Raw genomic sequence first — 25,694 nt, forward strand, 5'->3', positions numbered from 1 at the left:
GACATAGTAAGTAGATCATTTCTTTTTGTTTTCTTTTATTTTTAATTGAATTTATTGGGGTGATTCCAGTTAACATAATTATACAGGTTTCAGTGGCTCAGTTCTACAACATATCTCTGTACATCACATTGTGTGTTCACCACCCCGAACTCGGGTTTTTGTCCGCCACTGTTTATCCTCCCATACTCTCCTCCACCCCCCCCTCCCCACCACCACAATCACCACATTGTTGTCCATGTCCATAGTGATAGTTAATTTTATATGTCAATTTGACTGGACATTGGGTGCATCACTATTTGATCAAACTGGAAGAGTGTTTTGAGGTGAGATTAACATTCAGCTCAGTAGAGTGAGTAAAGCAAATTGCCCTCCCTCAGTGGGCGGACTCCATCTAACCAGTTGAGGACCTAAATAAAACAAAAAGGTCAACCTTCCTACACGTGCAGTCAAGTACCACTTACCAATGGGGATACGTTCTGAGAAATGCATCATTAGGTGATTTTCTGACTCTATGGACATCAGAGTATAACATGAACTTACTCCTCTCCCAGGCATGGGGTAGGAGGACAGAGCAAGTCTATCAGTCAGTCTGGAGATGTACTACTTCCTGATGGCATGGGGGGCCTTAAAATGGTTGCTAAGGAGAGGAAAGATGCAGTGAGAAGAAACTATGTATTCAACAACTTTGTTCCAGGTGGGAAAAAGGACATAGGGCTCTAGGGATTATATCTTCTTGTGCAGACTTTGAGAAAAGAAAATGAAGGAAGCAGACAGCTAGCTTGGGATGGTGTCAAAGGACATGATTTGGTTTTCTGGAGATGACCCTGGCTATCAGACAACAGACACCCTGCAAGGAATGCCATAAAGCCTTTGATGCCAAGGCAATGATCTGGCAGGTAGGAGATTTATCTTCTAATAAAGGCTTCCAAATAAAATCTGAGTTGAAGGAGAAAGAATTTATACAATGAAAGACAATGGAGGATAAAATGCCCAATAATTCTTAGGAAAAAATAGTAGGAAGACTATTAGGAACCATACTTATAGGAGCAGATGTCTATTCACTATGGTCTACTGAACACCTAGGTACCTTGGGGACTTAAACAGATGAATGAGATTCAGGCCCTGTTTCAACTGACATGTCCCCTAAAAGCAAAGTGTCTGAGGAGCTCTCAATCAGCCTTATTGAAAGTTTCAATTCAGAGAAGTAAGAAAAATCTGAGCTTAGTTCTGACTCACAAAGAACTAGTCACTGATCATCAGTGGGGCTATGACATTTTTAGAATTTATAATACCCTTGGTGTGGCTGGATAAGTACAGCACATTCAAAGCACATTTCACAATTTTTTTAAGCGAGAGGAGGAGAGATAGACAGTCTCCCCCATGCGCCCCAACCAGGATCCACCTGTCAACCCCTATCTGGGGTTGATGCTTGGACCAACCAAGCTATCCTCAGTGCCAAGGGACAATACTAGAACCAACCAAGCCACTGGCTATGGGAGGAGAAGAAAGAAAGAAGGGGGACAGGGAGGAGAAGAGAAGCAGATGGTCACTTCTCATGTGTGCCCTGACTGGGGATCGAACCTGGGACGTCTACAAGCCGGGCCAATGCTCTAGCCACTGAGCAAACTGGCCAGGGCCCACATTTCAAAAATTTAGAGGAAAGATTGGTTGATTTCTTGTTTAAGAAATATGAATCTGGCCCTGGCCGGTTGGCTCAGTGGTAGAGCGTCGGCCTGGCATGCGGGGGACCCAGGTTCGATTCCTGGCCAGAGCACATAGGAGAAGCGCCCATTTGCTTCTCCACCCCCCCTCCTTCCTCTCTGTCTCTCTCTTCCCCTCCTGCAGCCAAGGCTCCATTGGAGCAAAGATGGCCCGGGCGCTGGGGATGGCTCCTTGGCCTCTGCCCCAGGCGCTAGAGTGGCTCTGGTCGCAGCAGAGCGACACCCCGGAGGGGCAGAGCATCGCCCTCTGGTGGGCAGAGCGTCGCCCCTGGTGGGCGTGCTGGGTGGATCCCGGTCGGGCGCATGCGGGAGTCTGTCTGACTATCTCTCACCGTTTCCAGCTTCAGAAAAATACAAAAAAAAAAAAAAAGAAAGAAAGAAATATGAATCTGATACGCCTAATAGACGCTATCATCACAGGTGGCTCCAGAGTGGAAATGCACAAAATTCTTGTGTCTGCAGAGGGAGTTCTCCTACTTCTGATTTGAAAAGGAACCTGTGTGAAAAGGTTGAAGGAGAAAGTGACCCAGGGTGAGAGCCCGAGTGGTTTAGAGCAGCAAGCACATCAGGAGCTGGAGATGGTGGACAAGAATAAAGACAGGCAAGAACACTTTAAAACCATGTTTGACCAAATGTTTATCTATAGAAGGCTTATGAGATAACTATCTGTGTGTATCCATTGTAGATATCAGAGAATTAAGTAAATCTACATGAGCTGATAAAAAATGGTTTAATATAGTTTCACAGTTAAATATAGCAAGGTATAACGGTATGTAAAGTAATCTCATAAAAAAGAAAGTGGATCTATATTGTGTATACACACAGAGAGAATGTATGCATAATACGTGTTCTCATGTTTGTGCACACACAGAACATCTCTGGAGAGTATGAAAAACCCAGAGTTCCACAGAGGAAAAGGACAGGGACTGCGATGAGGGGGAGAGTTGTTTTGCAGAACATAATATTTTATACAGCTTAAAACTTTTTTAACTCCATTTTCTTTCACAAAACTCTGTTTGGGGCAGGACCACCAGCATGTCGAGGAGCCCACTGCTTTGAGCAGCTGTGCCCGGTCAGCACATAACACCCCCCTCATCGCATTGCCTTCTTGTCCACCTGCAACCAGTCTTTCCCTGGTGGGTCACTATCCACACCACTTCCAGTTTGCACTTTCAAAAATCAGGCTTACCCATGCCAAGAAGTCCCTGTTGCCTCCTGTTACCTATAGGTCTAAGTCCAGTTCCCTTAGCGGGCATGAGCAGGTCTAAGTCCAGTTCCCTTAGCGGGCATGAGCAGGTCTAAGTCCAGTTCCCTTAGGGGGCATGAGCAGGTCTAAGTCCAGTTCCCTTAGCGGGCATGAGCAGGTCTAAGTCCAGTTCCCTTAGGGGGCATGAGCAGGTCTAAGTCCAGTTCCCTTAGGGGGCATGAGCAGGTCTAAGTCCAGTTCCCAGGGCCCTGGCCGGTTGGCTCAGCGGTAGAGCGTCGGCCTAGCGTGCGGAGGACCCGGGTTCGATTCCCGGCCAGGGCACACAGGAGAAGCGCCCATTTGCTTCTCCACCCCTCCGCCGCGCTTTCCCTCTCTGTCTCTCTCTTCCCCTCCCGCAGCCAAGGCTCCATTGGAGCAAAGATGGCCCGGGCGCTGGGGATGGCTCTGTGGCCTCTGCCCCAGGCGCTAGAGTGGCTCTGGTCGCAACATGGCGACGCCCAGGATGGGCAGAGCATCGCCCCCTGGTGGGCAGAGCGTCGCCCCTGGTGGGCGTGCCGGGTGGATCCCGGTCGGGCGCATGCGGGAGTCTGTCTGACTGTCTCTCCCTGTTTCTAGCTTCAGAAAAATGAAAAAAAAATAAAATAATAAGTCCAGTTCCCTTAGGGGGCATGAGCAGGTCTAAGTCCAGTTCCCTTAGCGGGCATGAGCAGGTCTAAGTCCAGTTCCCTTAGGGGGCATGAGCAGGTCTAAGTCCAGTTCCCTTAGGGGGCATGAGCAGGTCTAAGTCCAGTTCCCTTAGCGGGCATGAGCAGGTCTAAGTCCAGTTCCCTTAGCGGGCATGAGCAGGTCTAAGTCCAGTTCCCTTAGCGGGCATGAGCAGGTCTAAGTCCAGTTCCCTTAGCGGGCATGAGCAGAAGTGGTATGGCATCCAGTAGAGTATCATTTCTGGACCCAGCCGAAATCCGGCTTTCTTTATTTCTTCTCTGCTCGATCCATGCCTGGTCAATCAACCAGGGGGAATCAAGTCTCCATTCTAAAGCTTTCTCAGGTCCACTGCCTTCCGTTCTTCCTCCTGCCACCACCTTAGACCAAGTGTACCATCTCCTTGGTTTACCCTGCCCGCCTCCTAACGTCCTTCTCCATTCCCATCTGTTCTCCATACTCAACAATCTCTTAAAATGCAAACAGTACCCTGTCGTGCCCTTGCGTGGAATACTTTAAAACTGCCCACTGACCTTAAGCTAAAACCCCAACTTGTTCGCAGGGCCAGCCTCTCCCTCTTTCTCCAGTGCCATCTCTTCCCAATTCCTTCCTCTCTGTAGACAGTTTGGTTCCTTCGACACACTATCTTTCCTCTAACTCTTTGCACATGCTATTCTTCTACTGCTCTTCCAACCCCACATGGCTCACTTCTTCAGCCTAAAGGATCATAAATAATAAGAAGAATCATGAGCCTGACCTGTGGTGGCGCAGTGAATAAAGCGTCGACCTGGAAATGCTGAGGTCGCCAGTTCGAAACCCTGGGCTTGCCTGGTCAAGGCACATATGGGAGTTGATGCTTCCAGCTCCTCCCCCTTCTCTCTTTCTCTCTCTCTCTCCCTCTCCTCTCTAAAATGAATTTAAAAAATTTTAAAAAAATTCTTTAAAAAAAAAAAAAGAAGAAGAATCACGAGAAAATCCAAAATAATGGAGGAAGAAAGCTGTCTCCCCATCATGGAAGAATCATTCAGAAATTCAACTCTCAAAACAGAACTGCATGATTACGACCATAGAGGCAAGAAAGTGCTGGGCAGGCGGAGGGGGCCCATCTGGGCTGTAAGCGCAGGGAGGTCTGGAAGAATGATTGGCAGAGGGGAGGAGTGGCCAAGCAAAGCTAGAGAAGGTGAAAGAACTCAAAAACCAATATTAGGAGTTCAGTCCTCATTTTTCAAACAATGGGAAGTCTTGAACTGTTTTGGAACTGGTGAGAGACAGTCTCTAGTGTTTATTTTAGAAAGCTGTGACCCACAGAGTGCGGGGGAATGCAGCTGCGGAGATGAGAGCTTGGCCCTGGCCGCAGCAGGCAGAGCTGACGGGGAGGGATGCATTCAAAAGCGAGACAGAGATAAAACCTCCAGGGCTTGCGGACCAAATGCAGAGGAGAGGCCAGATGTCAGAGAGGATTCATGATTCTAGCTAGAATACTGGGAATACAGTGAGATAGTTCGCTGAGATGGGAACTGCAAGAGGGGAGCAGGTTTAGAGGAAGATAATTAATTAGGTGTGGAACGTGTTGACTTTAGGGTATCAGATCAGGAAGCCTAAGTCCATAATTAAAATCAGACACAACCCTGGTAGCGGCATGCTGGGCCTTTCCCAGAAACCACCTGTTAGAGCTGGCCTCGTCCTTCCTGGTGTGGCATGTTTCCATGACTCCTGTTTTCCATATCCCAGGGAAGCCATGTGAATTGTTTGCCTTGCATGCAAAGAAGGAGGTGTAAAGGCAGGGGGGGAGCTGAGATATGTGAATGGGAAAGGACCTGTTGAGCCAGGGCCAAAATTTTTTTTTATCTCCCCAAGCTGGTGCTAGTCACTGTTCTGGTTCTCTTCTTTCAAGATTCCTCCCAAGTCCCAATTCTGCCACCATGAGCAACCGGAGCACTCAAGACAATTTTGCCTCTGCCCTGCACTGAGCCCTGGGATACTGTGAAATCCATGGTGCGGACACCTTTCACACAGTTGTGCAGTTCCTTCTTTGCTTTGAACTCTTCACAGCTGTCTTTCTTTTTTTTTTTTTTTTTTTTGTATTTTTCTGAAGCTGGAAACGGGGAGAGACAGTCAGACAGACTCCCGCATGCGCCCGACCGGGATCCACCCGGCACGCCCACCAGGGGTGACGCTCTGCCCACCAGGGGGCAATGCTCTGCCCCTCCGGGGCGTCGCTCTGCCGCGACCAGAGCCACTCTAGCGCCTGGGGCAGAGGCCAAGGAGCCATCCCCAGCGCCCGGGCCATCTTTGCTCCAGTGGAGCCTTGGCTGCGGGAGGGGAAGAGAGAGACAGAGAGGAAGGGGGGGGGGGAGGAAGAAGGAGAAGCAAATGGGCGCTTCTCCTATGTGCCCTGGCCGGGAATCGAACCCAGGTCCCCCGCACGCCAGGCCGACGCTCTACCGCTGAGCCAACCAGCCAGGGCCACAGCTGTCTTTCTTGTCTTCCTAACTAAATTCTTAATTCTCAAAGAGTCCAATTTATGTCAAACATTTCATTTTGTTATTGCCACAATGTGTGGTACATATTATGTTTTCAAAGAATATAAATGGGATGGAAACAGACATTGAATTCATTTGGGGGCAACAGAAAAAAGGACAATAACCTCTTTGAAAGAACAGGGTACAACAAGAGGTAGTATGTTGGTTAGAGAAGCAAGATGGTATCAGTTCCTAACATACAAAGGAACCTATTCTGACATAAAAAGTGCTTTCCCCCTCTTCTAATAGTAATGACTTTGCATTTTAAAATATACTTGACAGGAGACCACTGGCATTCTAATTGTCAAGTGAGTTGTCTTCTCAACTGTCTAAAAAAATGTTTGCCTGGGACTACTTTTTGTTTATAAGCAATATTGGTAAAATAAAATCAAGAACTTGTCATTCACAGTTAATTAGACTCAGTTGTACTTAAACACTGCTCAAATGCCAAGACTGAGGGTGAAGTCTTTCATTCCTTTTTAGTTCTTCCTTTTAGTTAGAGGCCCACTTGTGTGGCCATCATGATGTTTGGGCATAATTCCCCGATAGAAGAGGTGGGACAACCCCTAGTATTGCCAGTGGCCAGACTATACACATGTCATGATGTCTGGGGGGGGGGGGGGGGGGGGGGGGTGAAGAGATAAGAAGCTGATTTTGTGTTGTCAGTTGTCAAGTACCGATAGGCCTACAAACATCTCTCCAGCTGTTCTGCCACCAGTTTCTGACATTCTGTCATCAACATCACTATTTAACATGGAACCTACCATTCGGATCATCCTTCACACTGTACAGGGACATTGAAAGAATGGGGCCTATGACTGCTTTCAAAAGGGAGTGCAGCCTGACCAGGCGGTGGCGCAGTGGATAGAGCATCGGACTAGGATGCGGAGGACCCAGGTTCGAGACCCCGAGGTCGCCAACTTGAGCGCGGGCTCATCTGGTTAGAGCAAAAGCTCACCAGCTTGGACCCAACGTCGCTGGCTCAAGCAAGGGATTACTCGGTCTGCTGAAGGCCCGCGGTCAAGGCACATATGAGAAAGCAATCAATGAACAACTTAAAGTGTTGCAATGTGCAACGAAAAACTAATGATTGATGCTTCTCATCTCTCTGTTCCTGTCTGTCCCTGTCTATCCCTCTCTCTGTCTCTGTGAGAAAAAAAAAAGGGAGTGCAGTTAGGAAGAGGGGAGAAAGTGGCTCAAGAGTAGATCTGAGTCTACTCTTAGGAGCAGCATGAAGCATGCCTCTGGAAGTAAGCAAAGACAAAGGGAAAAGGCACTAGTGTTTGCTTCACACTCCTGCCGAGGGCTGGATTCCTGTTCCTTTGAGCACATACCTCTTCCCTCGGAGGTTCCCCAGGCACAGGGTAAACAGCAGGAGAGCTCCTTCTCAGCCCTGGTAGCATGTTGGCTCTGGGTCACATTCCTTTGCAGACTTCACAGGCCTCGGGTTACAAAGGCCTCATTGCACAATTCTTAGGAGACTGGGCATGGGGGCTGGGCTGGGATGAAGAGGAGTGTCCTGTATGTGTCAGAGATCCAGGTGTGGCCAGATGCCAAGACACCCCAGGCGGTGGCAGCAAGAGAAAGAATCAAATATCTCAGGATCTCCGAAGAGGTAGCTATTTTTTTTTTTACTTTTGTTCTTTCAGAGCTGTCAAATAAGACTTGTCAAGATGCATCTTATCGAATAATTTGACAGAAAATATTTCAAAAGTTCACTTGCATACCTGTGTTTCAGTTTACTGGAGAGATTTAAGAATTCAAAAACCACAATGAAGAATCTGAAACTAAAGCTCATTTACCCCTCTGTGTTTTTACAATCAGCTTTTCCCTGCAGTTTTATGCTGTAGTGTATGTGCAAAATTACTCAGTAGATTACACAACTTTTGAAATTAATATGGAAGCTGAAAGATATTGCCACAGCCTTATTTAAACCCTATGCCGTGATGGAATGTTCTTTCCTGTTGATAGTCATTTCATAATTCTCTTTTATTAAAGACAATCTGTGTGGAAAACCAGAAATATATGGAAGATTCTTACAGAATATACACTTTTCAGTTGGTTAAAAAAATAATGTATTGCCTACAAAATACTTGTCAGATATTTGGTATAAAAATAAAGTCTATGGCGTTCACTAGTTAGCTCAGTTGGTTAGAGCATCATCCGGAAATGACAAGATTGCAGGTTCAATCCCCGGTCAGGGCACACATGGGAAGCAACCAGTGAATACACAACTGAGTGGAACAACAAAGGAATGCTTTCCTTCCCCCTCCCCTCTCTCTCCCTTCCTTTCTCTGTCTCTCTAAATAAAAAATCAATCGCCTGACCTGTGGTGGCGCAGTGGATAAAGCGTCGACCTGGAAATGCTGAGGTCGCCGGTTCAAAACCCTGGGCTTGCCTGGTCAAGGCACATATGGGAGTTGATGCTTCCAGCTCCTCCCTCCTTCTCTCTCTCTGTCTCTCTCTCCTCTCGAAAAATGAATAAAAAAAAAAAAATCAATCAATAAATTAAAAAAAAATTAAGTTCTGGCCAGATAGTTTAGTTGGTTGGAGCCTCATCCAGAATTGCAGAGGTTGCTGGTTTGATCCTTGGTCAGGTCACATACAAGAACAGCTTAATGTTCCTGTCTCTCTCTCCCTGCCTCTTTCAAATAAATAAAATTAAAATAATAAAAATAAGTTCTATACTTATATTCAATGATTTTTTTTAAGAGAGAGAGGGAGAGACAGGAAGGGAGAGAGATGAGAAGCATCAATTCATAGTTGCATCACTTTAGTTGTTCATTGATTGTGTCTCATATGTTTCTTGACCAGAGGACTCAAGCCAAGCCAGTGACCCCTCACTGAAGCAAACAACCTTAGGGTTCAAGCCAGTGAACTTGGATTCAAGTCAGTGACCTTTGGGCTCAAACTAGTGACCTCTGGGATCATGTTAATGATACTATGCTCAAGCAAGCAAATCTGCACTCAAGCAAGATAAGTCTGTGCTCAAGCCAGCAGTGTTGGGGTTTTGAATCTGGGACCCCAGCATCCCAGGAAGACACTCTAACCACTGTGCCACCACTGATTAGGCTATATTCAATGATTCTTCATTTCATTTCTTTTTTTTCATATTTGGGGACTTTAGGCTGATTTTAATATACTTGCAATGAATTCACCCAGAGTAAGCTCTTCAGCATTTGTATCCAGGGAGTACCCGAGCTTATACTTACAGATTAACTGGAGGTGCAAGACATACATAGTTCTCTATAAAACGAACCCTAAGTATGTCTAAGGTAGGCCCTAAATTATCAAGTTAATTCCAAATAAAATATTAATTCATGGAATAAATCAGGGAAGGCTCATATAGGACACATATTAAGTAATAGGTTAGGTCAGTTACCATGGATGGTATTATGGCCCCACACCCACCAGATGAAGTGTTTACATTTACAAAGTACACACAGTGCTATCACAAAATATGCGCACACATATGCATAAACAAGGGGAACTACCAAACCAGAAAAGGCAAGGCCAGAGGAAGTCTGTTTATTTGTTACAAAGCAAAAGCTTATTCATTGTTTAAGTCCTTTTTTTTTCTAATGGGCTACTTCTATTCAGGCCTCAAGTCATAGTAGACTGTCAATTTCTCTGGATTTATTTTCTCTGTGTGTGTGTGTGTATCATAATTTTTTTAATTTTAATTTATTATGTTTACATGGATTCAAGTGTCCCACTAAATATAACTCCCTCACCCCCCTCTCTGGATTTATTTCATCGTTATGTCAGCCTGTGGATGGGGTCTTGAGTGCCTTTTCTTGACCTTGACAGAGATTTGTTTAATTTGGAACTGTGAAGACTAGGAGAGCTTTGGTGAATAGTGTCACCTACATAGAGTATCTGAATTTACCAATGACCACACCAAGGTAACAAAGTGAGATTTCTTCATCTTAGAATATTCTGACTTGTAAATTAAAATAGCTCAAATATGAACCAGTAACTTCATTCAGTATAAGTTAGGGGCAGGGAGAATTGGAGAGGCCACCAAGCTGCTAAGAGTGAGAGGACTTGCCTGACCTGTGGTGGCGCAGTGGATAAAGTATTGACCTGGAATGCTGAGGTTGCCAGTTCAAAACCTGGGGCTTGCCTGGTCAAGGCACATATGGGAGTTGATGCTTCCTGCTCCTCCCCCTCCTCTCTCTCTCTCTCTCTCTCTCTCTGAAATAAATAAATAAAATCTTTAAAAAAAAAAAAAAAAAGAGTGAGAGGACTTAAGCTTTAGTCTCCCAGCCAGCACTAGCTTTGCCAGTGACCTGTCAGGACACTCACCCTGTCTGTGCTGGTGCCTCTTCTGGAAATGAGGACATCAGAATGGATGATCCCGTAGTCCCCCTCCCACTCTCAACTTCTGTAAGACATGACTAACGCAATGGTCAGAGAACATTATAGTCAATAAATATAAATATAAATGTGTAAGGACATTTTGTATTTTATGATTTTACGGTAAACCTAAAGTTAGTTTTTAATGACTATAAAATGAACAAAGTCTAAAAACTGGACCAATAAGGTTTTAATTTTCAAGGCCATGAGAAGTGGGATCATAATCTAATTGTGAAAACTACAGAAGCTTTTCTAGATGGAAGTTCAATGTATGCTAGAGTTCATGTGCAAGCACATTTTTGGTTTTATCTGGACCTCTGGGTTTACTTACATGCTTTGGGTTATTGCTACTTTTACAGAGTGAGAGTGTTGGCTTTACTCCTGAGATCTGTATTCCTGATGTGCTAGAGGTCAAAAGGTGCTAAGACTATCCTGTGGATGGAGATTGGATCTCCCCTCCCTTGTCTGTTGCTGCGAGGTAACTAATATACCTGCCAGAACACTGGACTGCTGCTTCCACTGAGAAAGCGTGGCAGTAAACTGGGATCTTGCAAGGGAATCTCAGCTTGCTTCCTGAGCAGTCCTGTACTCAGCCCTGGGGTCCAGTGTGCTAAGACCCGGAGGGAGGCCAGTGGAGATGAGTCAGGGCCTGGCAACGACTCCGTGCTCCGCCCAGTTGGTAAACAGAACAGCTATTTGCTGTCAGAGTCTCTTGGGGCCCCAAACTCCAGGAAAAAACAAATACTTTAGAAGCCAAAACCCCAAGGCAAGGTAAAGAAAACAGAACTAAGACCCAGCGATGATTTCACTGGTGTGAATTCCTTAGAGGAGGACTCCCACTGAACTGTTTCACTTACTTCTCAACTATAAGACGCTCTCCTTTGCTGTTCAGAGGTGGTGGCCTTTTGCCTTTTAAACCTTGAAATTTCAAAACCAGACTTTAGAATCAATCTTGGTTGCTAACTCAATAAGTTTTGTTTCCTTCTTTTATTACTTTTGTTTGTATTTTTTGATACTGTCTTCTATTAAAATACTTCTTTAACTTATTTTTTGTTTAGTTTATTCTCTGTCATTCTGGGGAGAAGTTCTTAAGAGAAAATCATATAGATAAAGAAATAAACATCACTAGGCAACAAATGTGGACTACGTTAGAAGGCAATTTTACACTGATCTCTTGAGGTGCCTGTGCCATTATCATTTTCCCGGTGGTTGGGGAGAGGACAGTGAAGGGACAACAGTCTTGGCAACGTCCTTGTGGCCTGGCTTCATGACAGACAGTAAGTCAGGCAGTCGGGAGGACGTGCTGTTGGGAGAATGTGCCCCGGCTCGGTTTCTGGCAGGACTGCCTTTGACCTTTGGTCTGCTTATTTGGAAAGTTTACTTTCCCCTTAAGTCAGTGGTTCTCAAACTTTTTGAAGTCGGGGGACACTTAAAATCCTACAAATAATTGTAGGCGCACTATATACAAATTTCTGAGAACTATGTTATAATAATTAAGTCAAATATTAAAGAAAAAATATAAAATCCAAGCATGCTTTTATGGCAATTAAACAAAATAAATATGACAAAATTAAATTTATTCTGACATTAAAAAACATTTTTATGTTACATTTTGTGAGTTATGCTTTTTAGAATTCATAAAAAAAGGGGTTAAAAAATTAAAAAATGACAAAAAAGTTATCTTTTTATAATCATATATAGATACATTTTTAGTAAGATTTAGTAAATTTGGCAGGTCCTGCGCAAATGTATTAAGATTTTTCATTCTTTTTTTTTTTCAGTGTATTTTTTTATTATTAAATTTAATGCAATGACATTATAAATCAGGGTACATATGTTGAGAGAAAACATCTCCAGATTTTGACATTTGATTGTGCTGTATACCCCTCCCCCAAAGTCAAATTGTCTTCTGTCACCTTCTATCTGGTTTTCTTTGTGCCCCTCCCCTCCCCCACCCCCTCTCTCCTTCCTCGCCCCATCCCCCCTCCCCCCAGCCCCACCCCTGTTGCCATCACATTCTTGTTCATGTCTCTGAGTCTCATTTTTATGTCCCATCTATGTATGGATTCATATAGTTCTTAGTTTTTTCTGATTTACTTATTTCACTCAGTATAATGTTATCAAGGTCCATCCATGTTATTGTAAATGATCCGATGTCATCATTTCTTATGGCTGAGTAGTATTCCATAGTATATATGTACCAAAGCTTTTTAATCTACTTGTCCTCTGGTGGACACTTGGGCTGTTTCCAGATCTTCACTATTGTAAGATTTTTCATTCTTACGTTTATGAGAAACATGAGCCTGATGTATCCTAGCGATTTCTTCAATGTTTGGGCATATATTTGAAAGGCAAACTTTCATTTCCTCGTCAATACATTGAAGAATTCCTCTCTTTTTACTCTTAATTGTGTTGAGTGCAGAAAACCCCACCATACATATCATCTTAACTTTACACCAAACAAAGAATAGAAGAAACTTGCCTCCAGTCTTTCTGGGGAACATGGGGGATAGTGTAAACAATCCAGCACCACAGCTTAAGAGCCTTTTGCAACCTAATCAGGCAATGAGGTGGGGGGTTGGGCAGACTGTCAGCTTACAGCCAATTCCCCACACCTCTGTCTCCCCAAAATCTAAACTCCAAAAACCCTGTTGGTTTTTTGGTCCCCAACAGGCACATAATTCTCTGGAATACCATAGGTGCACCTGGAAATCTTCTAGGGTGCACCAGTGTGCCTTGGCACACACTTTGAGAACCCCTGCCTTAAGTATCTGGTGCATAGTCTTTGTGCTTGTATTGTTATTCCTAAACCTGGAGACACTCCTTTTGTGGTCCTCTCCTCCTGTTCCTTTAGATACCAGCTATTTCTGTTCCAAGATTGGCAAATGGTACATACCTGAACTGGAAGCATGGCTGGCTGATTCCTTTTAATTCTGTCAGGTAGAGTCCCACGTCTAATATATCAATAGCTGAACCTCCTGTTACCTTCTCAGTAGCCAGGTTGAGCCTGGGCTAGATATTGTGATGTCACAGAGCATAGTCTCTGCTCCTCCCAAAGACCCAAGTGAGCCCCTCTAGCTGCTGTACTCCTTTTCTGTTCATGGAGGGGGGTGGAAAGGCAGTCTCCTAATTTCTACACTGACCCACAGAGTTCTAGACTCTTACTGTGGGGACCTATTGACCAGAGTCTAGTCTAACCTCCTCATTTTATAGATGAGGAAATTGGAGCTCCAGGTGGTTAAGTGGCAAAGCTATATCTACAATCCTGGTACCCTAGTGTTAGGGCCCTTCTTGAGCACAGTACACTCATGCTGGGCTCTGCCTCTGGATTTTGTTGTTAAAAGTGTTTTCTGGTAGGCAGCTGATGAGATGATTTCTACATGAATCCACCTACATCAAGAGATTAGTCAAATAATTTGCATGATAGGAATTGCAAGATAACAGTTTCAGTGAAGAGCCTTACTTTTTCCAACAATCTGTAGGTGGCAGGAATCGCTAACTCTGGTCCTAGCCCAAAGTCAGAAATTTTGAGTGACAAGACCAATTCTATTTTTTTTTTTTTTTTTGTATTTTTCCAAAGTTGAAAACAGGGAGGCAGTCAGACAGACTCCCGCATGTGCCCAACCGGGATCCACCCAGCATGCCCACCAAGGGGCGATGCTCCGCCCATCTTGGGGCGTTGCTCTGCTGTAATCAGAGCCATTCTAGCGCCTGAGGCAGAGGCCACAGAGCCATCCTCAGAGCACGGGCAAACTTTGCTGCAGTGGAGCCTCAGCTGCGGGAGGGAAAGAGAGACAGAGAGGAAGGAGAGGGGGAGGGGTGGAGAAGCAGATGGGCGCTTCTCCTGTGTGCCCTGGCCAGGAATCGAATCCAGGACTCCTGCACGCCAGACCGACGCTCTACCACTGAGCCAACCAGCCAGGGCCCCAATTCTAGATTAACAAGTAATGTGACTTCTGCATAACCAATGTTTTCAATGAGATTTAACAGTAAGGAACAAAGCTTAAAAGCCCAGGATTAGTGTTGACTGCAGTGCCATATCAGGTTCTACTGTTTGTTGAGGAGGGAATGGGAAGGGACAATTAGGAATTTAGTTCTTTCTTCTTTCATAACCTTTACTTTTTCTAAACATTTCCCCATAGGCTATTTAAAAAAATAACCGCATTGCATAAGATGGCCTGTATCCGACAAGCCAGGGAATTGTGCTTTGGAATCTCTCGAGGGGAATACATATTGCACTTTTATAATGCCAACAACTAACACTTATATCATGCTTTAGCATTTACAAGCCATATTTACATATATCATGTCATCTAATCATCACAGCTCAGTGAGGTAAATTGTATTTTTTTGTACAATTTTATGTGTGAGAAAATTATAGCTTAGAGGGGTTGTGACTTGCACATGATCAAAAGCTAATTAAGCACAAAGGTTAACATTAACAACAGACCAGGTCTTCCCACCATGCATTTTCCCCACCACAGGGCTTCTCTGGGATAGGAGGAATTATCTGGTTTCAGAACACACTCGAAGGCAATTGCGTTAAGCAAACCTTTGAGTAACAAAGGAGAAATTATTCCCATGGGTCATAAATACCACTTTACTGACCTCTTACATGTCATCATAAAAACTTAAAAGAAATGGTTAATAAACAATAACTTCAAACTTTAAAATAATTTAACCTTTGCCCTTCTTCGGGACAATTCCACATCTGTGAATTCTCCTCCTAAGGGAATCATCATGGAATAGGAACAATATTTTGCTATAAATGGTTTTTTCTCTCTCTTTTTCCTCTCTAAATAAATAAATAAATAAAATCTTAAAAAAATAACTTTGTTGTTGAAAGGGAACACTGAGTCTGATAGGGTTGGGCACCACTCAGCAGTTCCCAGAAGTTATCTGAGATGTTCACAGGCAGGCCTGAGGCTCACTTTAATCCTCACATTCCTTATAAGGCTGATTACCACAGCGCTACTTTCTTTACCTTGTTGCAAGCAGCTGCTACTTTCTTTACCTTGTTGCAAGCAGCAGTATCCCTAAAATTACAGGTCTGCTGTACCAGCTCTATTTTTGCAATTACTCACAAAAATGTAACTATTACAAATGTTAAAAATGTGTTCATATAAAACCGAAAAAATCATCTCATGCATTGACTGTAGCACATATTAAATACCATGCTTTAGGAAATAACAAGATTTTTCATTTTAATATAAAAAAAATGACTACAAAATATTAGTGAGCAAAAAAGATAAGTTGCCAAAAAGCATCATTTTTGATAAATACATATATTGAGAAAAATTTGAGAGATCTACTCCAAAATATTAACAGTGATTACATTGGAATAGAAGACTGTCAGAAGTATTGTTGGGCAGATAAAATATATTATGCTCACTTTGTTAAAGATGCAACATAATTGAAAGACAAGATAACCTGGACTTGTTGATCTTTGAATATATGTAACCTGATTTATTGATGTCGCCCCATTAAAAAAATAAAAATATAATTAAAAAAAAAAAAAAAAAAAAAAGATGGCGCTGCCCACGTGGAGGCCATCGCCCAGGTGATATTAATGTGTGTTGGGGGTGGGCTGTGGGCAGGCAGAATCCTTGTAGCCTGGGGCTTGGTTTTGGGATTAAGCCTTTCCCACCATTTTTGCTGTGGGGTGGTACAATCCCATCATGCCCCAGATAAGTGACTTTGTATTAGAGCAGGGGTCCCCAAACTTTTTACACAGGGGGCCAGTTCACTGTCCCTCAGACTGTTGGAGGGCCAGACTATAAAAAAAAACTATGAACAAATCCCTTTGCACACTGCACATATCTTATTTTAAAGTAAAAAAAAAAAGGGAACAAATACAATATTTAAAATAAAGAACAAGTAAATTTAAATCAACAAACTGGCCAGTATTTCAATGGGAACTATGGGCCTGCTTTTGGCTAATGAGCTGGTCAATGTCCTGTTCCGTATTTGTCACTGCTAGCTGTAACAAGTGATATGACGCGCTTCCAGAGCCGTGAGGCATGCATCCCGCGTCACCAGAAGTAGTACTGTACGTGAGCGACGCCGCGCTTTGCGGTGGTCTCACTGACCACCAATGAAAGAGGTGCCCCTTCTGGAATGCAGCGGGGCCAGATAAATGGCCTCAGGGGGCCGCGTGTGGCCCACAGGCCGTAGTTTGGGGACCCCTGTATTAGAGACTTCCCTATTTTGTATATTGTATTAAGGGTTATGAATCTACACTATAAAATGGTGGAGTTGCAATCCACAGTCTCCATAAGATGAGAGCCCAGCTGGAAGGAGCACCTACTACAGCCCTGGTAGGTCTGCGATTTTGGGACATAGGATTGGACATGTTCTCCAGAGCAGAGATGGAAATGCTGACTGCCTTTGCCATGTGCCCCTCTTTGGGACAGTGTAAGACCTGCCAGGACGGCAGAAATGAGGGGGGTTGCTGATGCCCCATATGCATGGACTGATTTCCTGGATTACGACCGGAGTGGGCACTGGCTCCTTTGTTGGATGGATTTACGGATTACAGATTTTGGACAATGTGAAATACCCTGATGAGGGTGGGGGGTGACTTTGCTGGAAGCACTCCCCCGCTCTGGGAAGCTTTTCCCGAGGCTAGAAAGAAGGCCGAGGACATTTTGCGCTTTGGGCTAAGTGCTGAGAGACTGGTGAAGTGTACCTTTGTAATTGTTGAAACTGTATGATTTGTGCTGTTGTAATTTGTGTAATGTGCCTTATTTCCTTGCTCAGGGATGCCGGTGATGTAGATTGTAGGTAGTAAAGTGAGCATAGAGTGGATTGTTGGGCAGATAAAATATATTATGCTCACTTTGTTAAAGATGGCGCTGTCCAGGTGGAGGCCGTTGCCCAGGTGATATTAATGTGTGTTGGGGGCGGGCTGTGGGCAGGCAGAATCCTTGTAGCCTGGGGCTTGGTTTTGGGATTAAGCCTTTTCCACCCTTTTTGCTGTGGGGTGGTACAATCCCATCATGCCCCAGATAAGTGACTTTGTATTAGAGACTTCCCTATTTTGTATATTGGATTAAAGGTTTGGATTTCTACACTATAAAATGGGGACAGAACGGGAGCTTGCTCTCTTGGTTCCTGAGATTATCATTACAGGAGAGAGCAGAGAGGAGAGGGGAGAGAGGCCATGTGGAGGAGGCCAGGAGAAGCAGCCAAGATGGCGGAGTGTTGAGTGAGAAGCCAGTTAGTGCAGAGTTTATGCAGGGAGAAGGAAGAAGATGGGGAACAGAGGTGAATAAATCTGGTGAGCTAGAAAGCTTTGACTCTAGGAAACTCGGATAAGTCAGTAGCTTTGTGAGCACTGAATGTGAGTGGGTTTTGGAGCCCAGTGTGTGTTTTTTACTTGCCCGCCGGGTGCAAGCTAGGATTAAAGACTATGGCCCATCAGTTTTTGGCTCCGTTGTTTCTTTACCGACTGTCCGAATCCAATGGGAACCTGCATGGGCCAGGCTGCTGTGATGGCAGCCCTGGCTACTGGCTTTACAAGTATGATTCATTGTTTTTGCTTGTCTGTCTTTTCTAAATATTTTAGAATGGATGTTGGGCAGATAAAATGTATTATGCTCACTTTGTTAAAGATGATGCTGCCCACGTGGAGGCCGTTGCCCAGGTGATATTAATATGTTGTAAAGCCAGCAGCCAGGGCCAGGGCCACTATCACAGCCGCCTGGCCCATGCAGGTTCACATTGGATTCGGACAGTCGGTAAAGAAACAGCGGAGCCAAAAACTGATGGGCCATAGCCTTTAATCCTACCTTGCACCCGGCGAGCAAGTAAAAACATACACTGGGCTCCAAAACCCAGTCACACTCAGTGCTCACAAAGCCACTGACTTATCCGAGTTTCCTAGAATCAAAGGTTTCTAGCTCACCAGCCTTCTTCTCCTCAGTTCCCCATCTCCTTCCTTATCCCAGATACAAACTCTACACAAACTGGCATCTCACTCAGCACTCCACCATCTTGGCTGCTTCTCCTGGCCTCCTCCACGTGGCCTCCTTTAGCTGCTGGCTCTACTCTCTCCGCTCTCTCATGCTAACCTCAGGAACCAAGAGCCCAAACTCTCGTTCCGTCCCCATTTTATAGTGTAGAAATCCAAACCCTTAATCCAATATACATAACAGGGAACTCTCTAATACAAAGTCACTTCTCTGAGGCATGATAGGATTGTACCACCTCATACCAAAAAGGGTGGGACAGGCTTAATCCCAAAACCAAGGCTACAAGGATTCTGCTTGCCCCTAGCCCACCCCAACACACATTAATATCACCTGGGAGACTGCCTCCTCGTGTTATCTTTAACAAAGTGAGCATAATACATTTTATCCGCCCAACAATCCACCCCTATGCTCACTTTACTACCCACAATTTACATCACCAGCATTCCTGTGCAAGGAAATTAGAACATTACACAGATTACAATAGCAAAAATCATACAGTTTCAACAATTACAAAGGTACACTTCACCAGTCTCTGAGCACTTTGCCCAAAGCGCAAAATGTCCTCGGCCTTCTTCCTAGCCATGGGAAAAGCTTCCAGGGGCAGGGGAGCGCTTCCAGCAAAGCCACCCCCCACCCCCATCAGGGTATTTCACATTGTCCAAAATCCATAATCCGTAAGTCCATCCAACAAAGGAGCCAATGCCCACTCCGGTCGTAGTCCAGGAAATCAGTCCACGCACATGGGGCGTCAGCCACCCCCCTCATCCCTGCCGTCCTCGCAGGTCTTACACTGTCCCAAAGAGGAGCACGTGGCAATGGCAGTCAGCATTTCCATCTCTGCTCCGAAAAGCATGTCCAGGCCTATGTCCCAAAATCGCAGACCTACCGGGGCCATAGTAGGTGCTCCTTCCAGCTGGGCTCTCATCTTACGGAAACTGCGGATTGCAACTCCAGCCCAATTCTCCTCATCCTCCAAAGAGGTACTGGAAACATCAGCTCCTGCTGCCGGGCTCGAACCCTGGGCTGCCGCCACCTTCTGCTCCGCAGACCTTGCAGCTCCGGACCCGGCCTCAGCTTCAGCCTCAGCCTCAGCCCCGGCCTCCTGCCGCTGCTGGCTCTCTGCAACATCCAGGGCAAGCTGCAACTCACGAACCTCTGAATCCTCCTCCAGCGTTTGCTCCATTTCCAGGCAAATCTCGAACACCTGGTTGGCCTCCTCCTCCAGCATTTCCTCCAGCTCCAGGGTCAGCATCGGTTTCTCCTGTGTTTGCTCCAGCTCCTCCCGCTGCTCGGTTTGCAGGTCCCAGGCAGCCTCTTCCACAGAGCTCTCGGTTTTCTCACGCATGGCTGTAAAAGTCAGCCAGCCTACGATCCCCAAGAGGACAGCCATGGGGAACCCTAACACTAGCCAGTCCTCTACTCCACCACTCAAAGGCTCCTTGCCGATCTGTGTCGAATCCTGCCGACTACACCAAATGTAAAGCCAGCAGCCAGGGCCAGGGCCACTATCACAGCCGCCTGGCCCATGCAGGTTCGCATTGGATTCGGACAGTCGGTAAAGAAACAGCGGAGCCAAAAACTGATGGGCCATAGCCTTTAATCCTACCTTGCACCCAGCGAGCAAGTAAAAACATACACTGGGCTCCAAAACCCAGTCACACTCAGTGCTCACAAAGCCACTGACTTATCCGAGTTTCCTAGAATCAAAGGTTTCTAGCTCACCAGCCTTCTTCTCCTCAGTTCCCCATCTCCTTCCTTATCCCAGATACAAACTCTACACAAACTGGCATCTCACTCAGCACTCCACCATCTTGGCTGCTTCTCCTGGCCTCCTCCACGTGGCCTCCTTTAGCTGCTGGCTCTACTCTCTCCGCTCTCTCATGCTAACCTCAGGAACCAAGAGCCCAAACTCTCGTTCCGTCCCCATTTTATAGTGTAGAAATCCAAACCCTTAATCCAATATACATAACAGGGAACTCTCTAATACAAAGTCACTTCTCTGAGGCGTGATAGGATTGTACCACCTCATACCAAAAAGGGTGGGACAGGCTTAATCCCAAAACCAAGGCTACAAGGATTCTGCTTGCCCCTAGCCCACCCCAACACACATTAATATCACCTGGGCGACTGCCTCCTCGTGTTATCTTTAACAAAGTGAGCATAATACATTTTATCCGCCCAACATATGTGTTGGGGATCGTTGTAGCCTGGGGCTTGGTTTTGGGATTAAGCCTTTCCACCCTTTTTGATGTGGGATGGTACAACCCAATCATGCCTCAGAGAAGTGACTTTGTATTAGAGACTTCTATTTTGTATATTGGATTAAAGGTTTGGATTTCTACACTATAAAATGGGGGTAGAACAGGAACTTGCTCTCTTGGTTCCTGAGATTATCATTAGAGGAGAGAGCAGAGCAGAGAGCAGAAGGAGGCCACGTGGAGGAGGCCAGGAGAAGCAGCCAAGATGGTGGAGTGCTGAATGAAAAGAGAGTTGGTGCAGAGTTTGTATCTGGGAGAAGGAAGGAGATGGGGAACTGAGGAGAATAAGTCTGGTGAGCTAGAAACCTTTGATTCTAGGAAACTCGGATAAGTCAGTAGCTTTGTGAGCACTGAATGTGAGTGGGTTTTAGAGCCCAGTGTGTGTTTTTACTTGCCCCCCGGGTGCAAGCTAGAATTAAAGAAAATGGCCTATCAGTTTTTGGCTCCGTTGTTTCTTTACCGACTGTCCAAATCCAATGCGAACCTGCATGAGCCGGGCTGCTTTGATAGTGGCCCTGGCCATGGCTACTGCCTTTACAATGGACATGTATTGTTCTTAAGTTTTGAATTAAAGGCTGTGAAATACATGTACTTAGGAGACAAACTGGAGGGAGACATGGGCCATTTATATTCATAGACAGATACCCTCTGGAGTATTGACTTCCTTAACAAGCATGATTGCTTTTGCTATTAAAAATATCTAATAAAGTAGAAAAAATGAAAATATGGAAGGGGCTATACTTGTAAATATAATGAATGAGTATCAACTCTTCTTTAGTTGAAATAGAAATACAGGATGAGTACATGAAATACACTTGTGAGCATGCAAAACACAGTTTATTCTTGTATTATTTATTAATTATTGCATTATTTTCTATACAAACAACTATAAGCTTACTTTTGTCCCACCATGTCTGATAATAATAGATATGTATATCCTAACTAAACAGTATAATGTGAGGCCAGTGTACAGCATTTGTCTTTCTTTTTTATTTAATTGGTATAAAAAAATATTTATTACCATATTCCTCCTACCACACAAAATGGAAGGACCTATAGAACAATTGGAGATTCATTAGAAGAAGCATAAAACACACCAACAATTTCCCTACTTTCACTACTACTTTTAGTAGTGCCCATAGAGTAAATACATAATTTCCAAAACTTTCTTTAAAAGCCATCCTGCTTAGAACAGAGCATTCTCATGATAGGATAGGCAAGGATCAAGTTCCCTTCTCCAAGGTGATGTATCTCCAGCTATCATCTAATGAAAAAAAGATTAGCTTCTCCTTTGTGTTTTGTCTTGGCTGAGCATGTACTTACTCCTTTACATTCTGCTGATGAGGGCAGTACGTCATTCATCTAGGTGGTTTCTGGAGTGAAGCCTGTGCGTTATCTGTGGATGAGGTGGGTTAAGCCTCGGGGCCGGAGCCCACAGGTTTCTGGTCCCTCTGGCAGTGGGACAAGAGAATGCCTCCATAAGCATGCTTCAGGCTAAGTGAAAGTTATAGATATTTGGAAGTCAGAGTTCAAAGGTTTCTGCTCTGTTGTGGAAGGGAATTTTGTGTGTTGGGGAGAATGTTAATTTTGTCAAAACTTAAGTTACACGGCCCTGGCCGGTTGGCTCAGTGGTAGAGCATCAGCCTGGCATGCGGGGGTCCCTAGTTCGATTCCCGGCCAGGGCACACAGGAGAAGCGCTCATCTGCTTCTCCACCCCTCCCCCTCTCCTTCCTCTCTGTCTCTCTCTTCCCCTCCCGCAGCCGAGGGTCCATTGGAGCAAAGATGGCCTGGGCGCTGGGGATGGCTCCTTGGCCTCTCCCCCAGGCGCTAGAGTAGCTCTGGTCGCAACACAGCGAGGCCCCGGAGGGGCAGAGCATCGGCCCCTGGTGGGCGTGCCGGGTGGATCCCGGTCGGGTGCATGCGGGAGTCTGTCTGACTGTCTCTCCCCGTTTCCAGCTTCTGAAAAATACAAAAAAAAACAAAAACAAAACTTAAGTTACACACTACTTACACCAGAACCACCCACTTTACTTAAAAAAAAAATTAATGTAGATTCTAACACAGGTCCCTGAATTTACTGCCACTGAATTTCAGGGGCTAGGTAAAGTCCTGTGAGAACAATTACTGTCAGAGGTCCCCACATTTTAGAGCAGAACATCAAAGTGTCCGGAACACTTGTTGAAACACACATTGCTGGCCCCACCCTCAAGTTTTTGGCTCTGAAGGCCTGGGAGAGCCCCTAGCCTCTTTATTTTTAACAAGTACGCAGATGCCAATGGGGTTGCTGGATGAGCCCACTCTTTGAGAATCCCTGCACTCAGCCAAAAAACTTGGGAGGTTCTAAAAGCATTTGCAAAGACCTAGGAAATAGTTTGGGACCCTGAGTCTTCACCTATTAAAGACTTAGAGCCTGACCTGTGGTGGCGCAGTGGATAAAGCGTCGACCTGGAAATGCTGAGGTCGCCGGTTCGAAACCCTGGGCTTGCCTGGTCAAGGCACATATGGGAGTTGATGCTTCCAGCTCCTCCCCCCTGTCTTTCTCTCCTCTCTGTCTCTCTCTCTCTCTCCTCTCTAAAATGAATAAATAAAAAAAGATAAAATAAAAAAATATAATAAATAAATAAATAAATAAAGACTTAGAAAGAATGTGCATACCAAGGAATTTTGTTGTTACTCTGTTTCTTATTTTCTTTATGTATGGCCCATAGTGGCAGCTGCTGTTGCTGCCATTCACATGCAGGTTCACACTGGATTTGGACAGATGGTCATGAAACTGCCGAGCCAAAAACTGGTGGGCCATTCCTTTATTCTAGCCTCGCACCCACTGGCGAGTAAACACAAACACACAGAGGGCTCCAAAACCCACTCACACATTCTCCACAACCAGGAGAATCTTCTCCAAGTTTTCCTAGAATCAAAGGCCCCCCACCAGCCTCAGCCCCCTCTGGTTCCCTATCTTCTTCTCTCTGCACAAACTCTGCGAAAACATGGTTTCCTTCCTCTCCTTTCTCACAAACTTTACTTGGCAAGAAAACCCCTCCTCTAGCAATATTAGCATAGCAAAACCCCTTCCCAAGCAGGAAAGTAATTAGCAGTTTCACCTGGACAGCGCCATTCACGTGGGGAGTGGCCATTTTTAACAATAAAAGTGAGCAACTCAGAAAATACAAATTTTACAAACTCATTTGCCCAACACTTTAATTAGGATATTATTCCAGAAGTAATATTATTTCCCCACTAAAATGCTTACAGTCTGTCCATCCATTCAGGAGTCTACAAATTAAACAGAATTAGTTTTCCTTTATTTTGTATCTTTTATATGTGAGAATGTTGATGAATGAACACAATTGCTGTCTGACTTTTCAAATGCCTGTGTTAATTTGATTTCAGTTGACCCACTGAGCAGCACTGTTAGCATAACAACAGTTACCAGGAGCTAGGGCTACAAGATAGATAAGGGATATGCGCCATCTGTGTGCCAGAGATTTAATTAAGCCTCAGTGACTCTGAAGCTGGACTCTCCTTACAGGATGTTACAAGAATTTGACATAATCCTGAAAAAGTAAATCTAAATCCAGGGCTTTTTTTAAAAAACAAACTACTTATGCTTAATAGAAGTGTAAGCATACCTGGAGAATCAGAAAGATATATGTTGCTAATGTTTATTCCCATGAGACCCACTTCATGTACTCATAAACTGGTAATATTTTCTCAGAACCAAGGTAGTCTTGTATACACCGGCATAATTCATTTTCAAGTAGTGCTAATGACATTAGTAAAAGAAAATGTCAGCCAAGCTGCAATAAAACATTTCCAGCCCAATGAAAGTAGTTTGAGTTGAATACTTTAAAATTATTGGCTTTGAAAGGTTAAAATAATAAGTAGTCCCAGATTTAAGAAATACAATGCTCAGGTTGTTAGCAGAAACATTTTATGCTGTTTCATAATTAAAGTCTCAGAGACTTCCTAGTTTAGATACTGTAAATTGATCCTTATTGGGACCGTCTTTGCAGATGTGGCTCCCCTCCAAAGACAGAAAGTGGTACATAGGACCAATAACACAAACATTTTAGGACATAAAAAAAATGTATATTTGGCTTTGTAGCACATTTGTTTAACTCCATGTGGATGTGACTGCTTGTCTTTTAGAAATGCTTTAAACCAAAATAAGACACACTATAAAGATCTACAATCCCAAAGACTGGAGGTGGTGTTGGTCTAATTTGCCCACCAAGCTACCTTGTCAGCAGATTTTTCTACTTCTTACATCCATGATAGAGACAGACACAATCATGTCTCAGGAATAAGGGAACATAGTCCTGAGTACCTAATCACATATGAGCTTTGTGATTACGTACTTGACATACATTATATTTGTCTTTACTACTCTCCTGTGAGTTAGGTGTTTTATGAATGCCATTTTACCTCTTAAGGACATAGTTTGGTAAGTAAAAGTCTACTTGAGCTCTGTAGTAGTGAGTGGTGGAGACAAAGATGGAACTTGAGAAATGTCTGACTCTGGAGATTGTACTCTCTCTCCCCCAGACTGAATCATCCTAGAATGAGCTACACCTTCCCGTACATCAGAGAAGGTAATTTATTTGGACTTAAGAACTGGGCTAGAGTTTCTAGGAGGAGTATAAATAAACAAGAGACAGTGAAAGGTCTGAACAAAGACCATTGGCACCAACACTTTCTGTTAACAAGAGCGTGAAAGCAAGATTTGCTTTAGATAATCCAAAGTAAGTGGTTACATACATATATAAATACTTTATATTTTTTGCAAAGAAACTGTTTCTAGTTCAATTAAAATTTTGGAACTGAGCTATTCCTAGTTGATTTAAAATTTTATAAATTATCTATTAAATGCATTAAGGGAACTGATTATTTAAGCAAAAACATGAAGCCAATAAAGAAGGGATGTTTATATCCTAGCTTACCTGTTTTGTAA

The 25,694-nt window shown here is 44.3% G+C and overlaps 1 protein-coding gene across 5 annotated transcripts in view; it reads right to left on the reverse strand.

Moving 5' to 3' along the window:
* The window catches only part of DNAJC5B (DnaJ heat shock protein family (Hsp40) member C5 beta), a 121,205-nt gene that overhangs the window by 68,690 nt on the left and 26,821 nt on the right, over window positions 1-25,694 (reverse strand). For 2 of the 5 annotated variants that reach the window (XM_066372453.1, XM_066372456.1), the window contains exon 1: window positions 7,487-7,610. The exons of the other annotated variants lie outside the window; for them this stretch is intronic. The gene's annotated coding sequence lies outside the window, so the exon portion shown is untranslated. Of the gene's footprint in view, window positions 1-7,486; window positions 7,611-25,694 lie in introns of those variants that run through there. 5 annotated transcript variants of the gene reach the window in all.

This window comes from Saccopteryx leptura, chromosome 3 (genome assembly GCF_036850995.1).
Source record: "Saccopteryx leptura isolate mSacLep1 chromosome 3, mSacLep1_pri_phased_curated, whole genome shotgun sequence".
Lineage (NCBI taxonomy): Eukaryota > Metazoa > Chordata > Mammalia > Chiroptera > Emballonuridae > Saccopteryx > Saccopteryx leptura.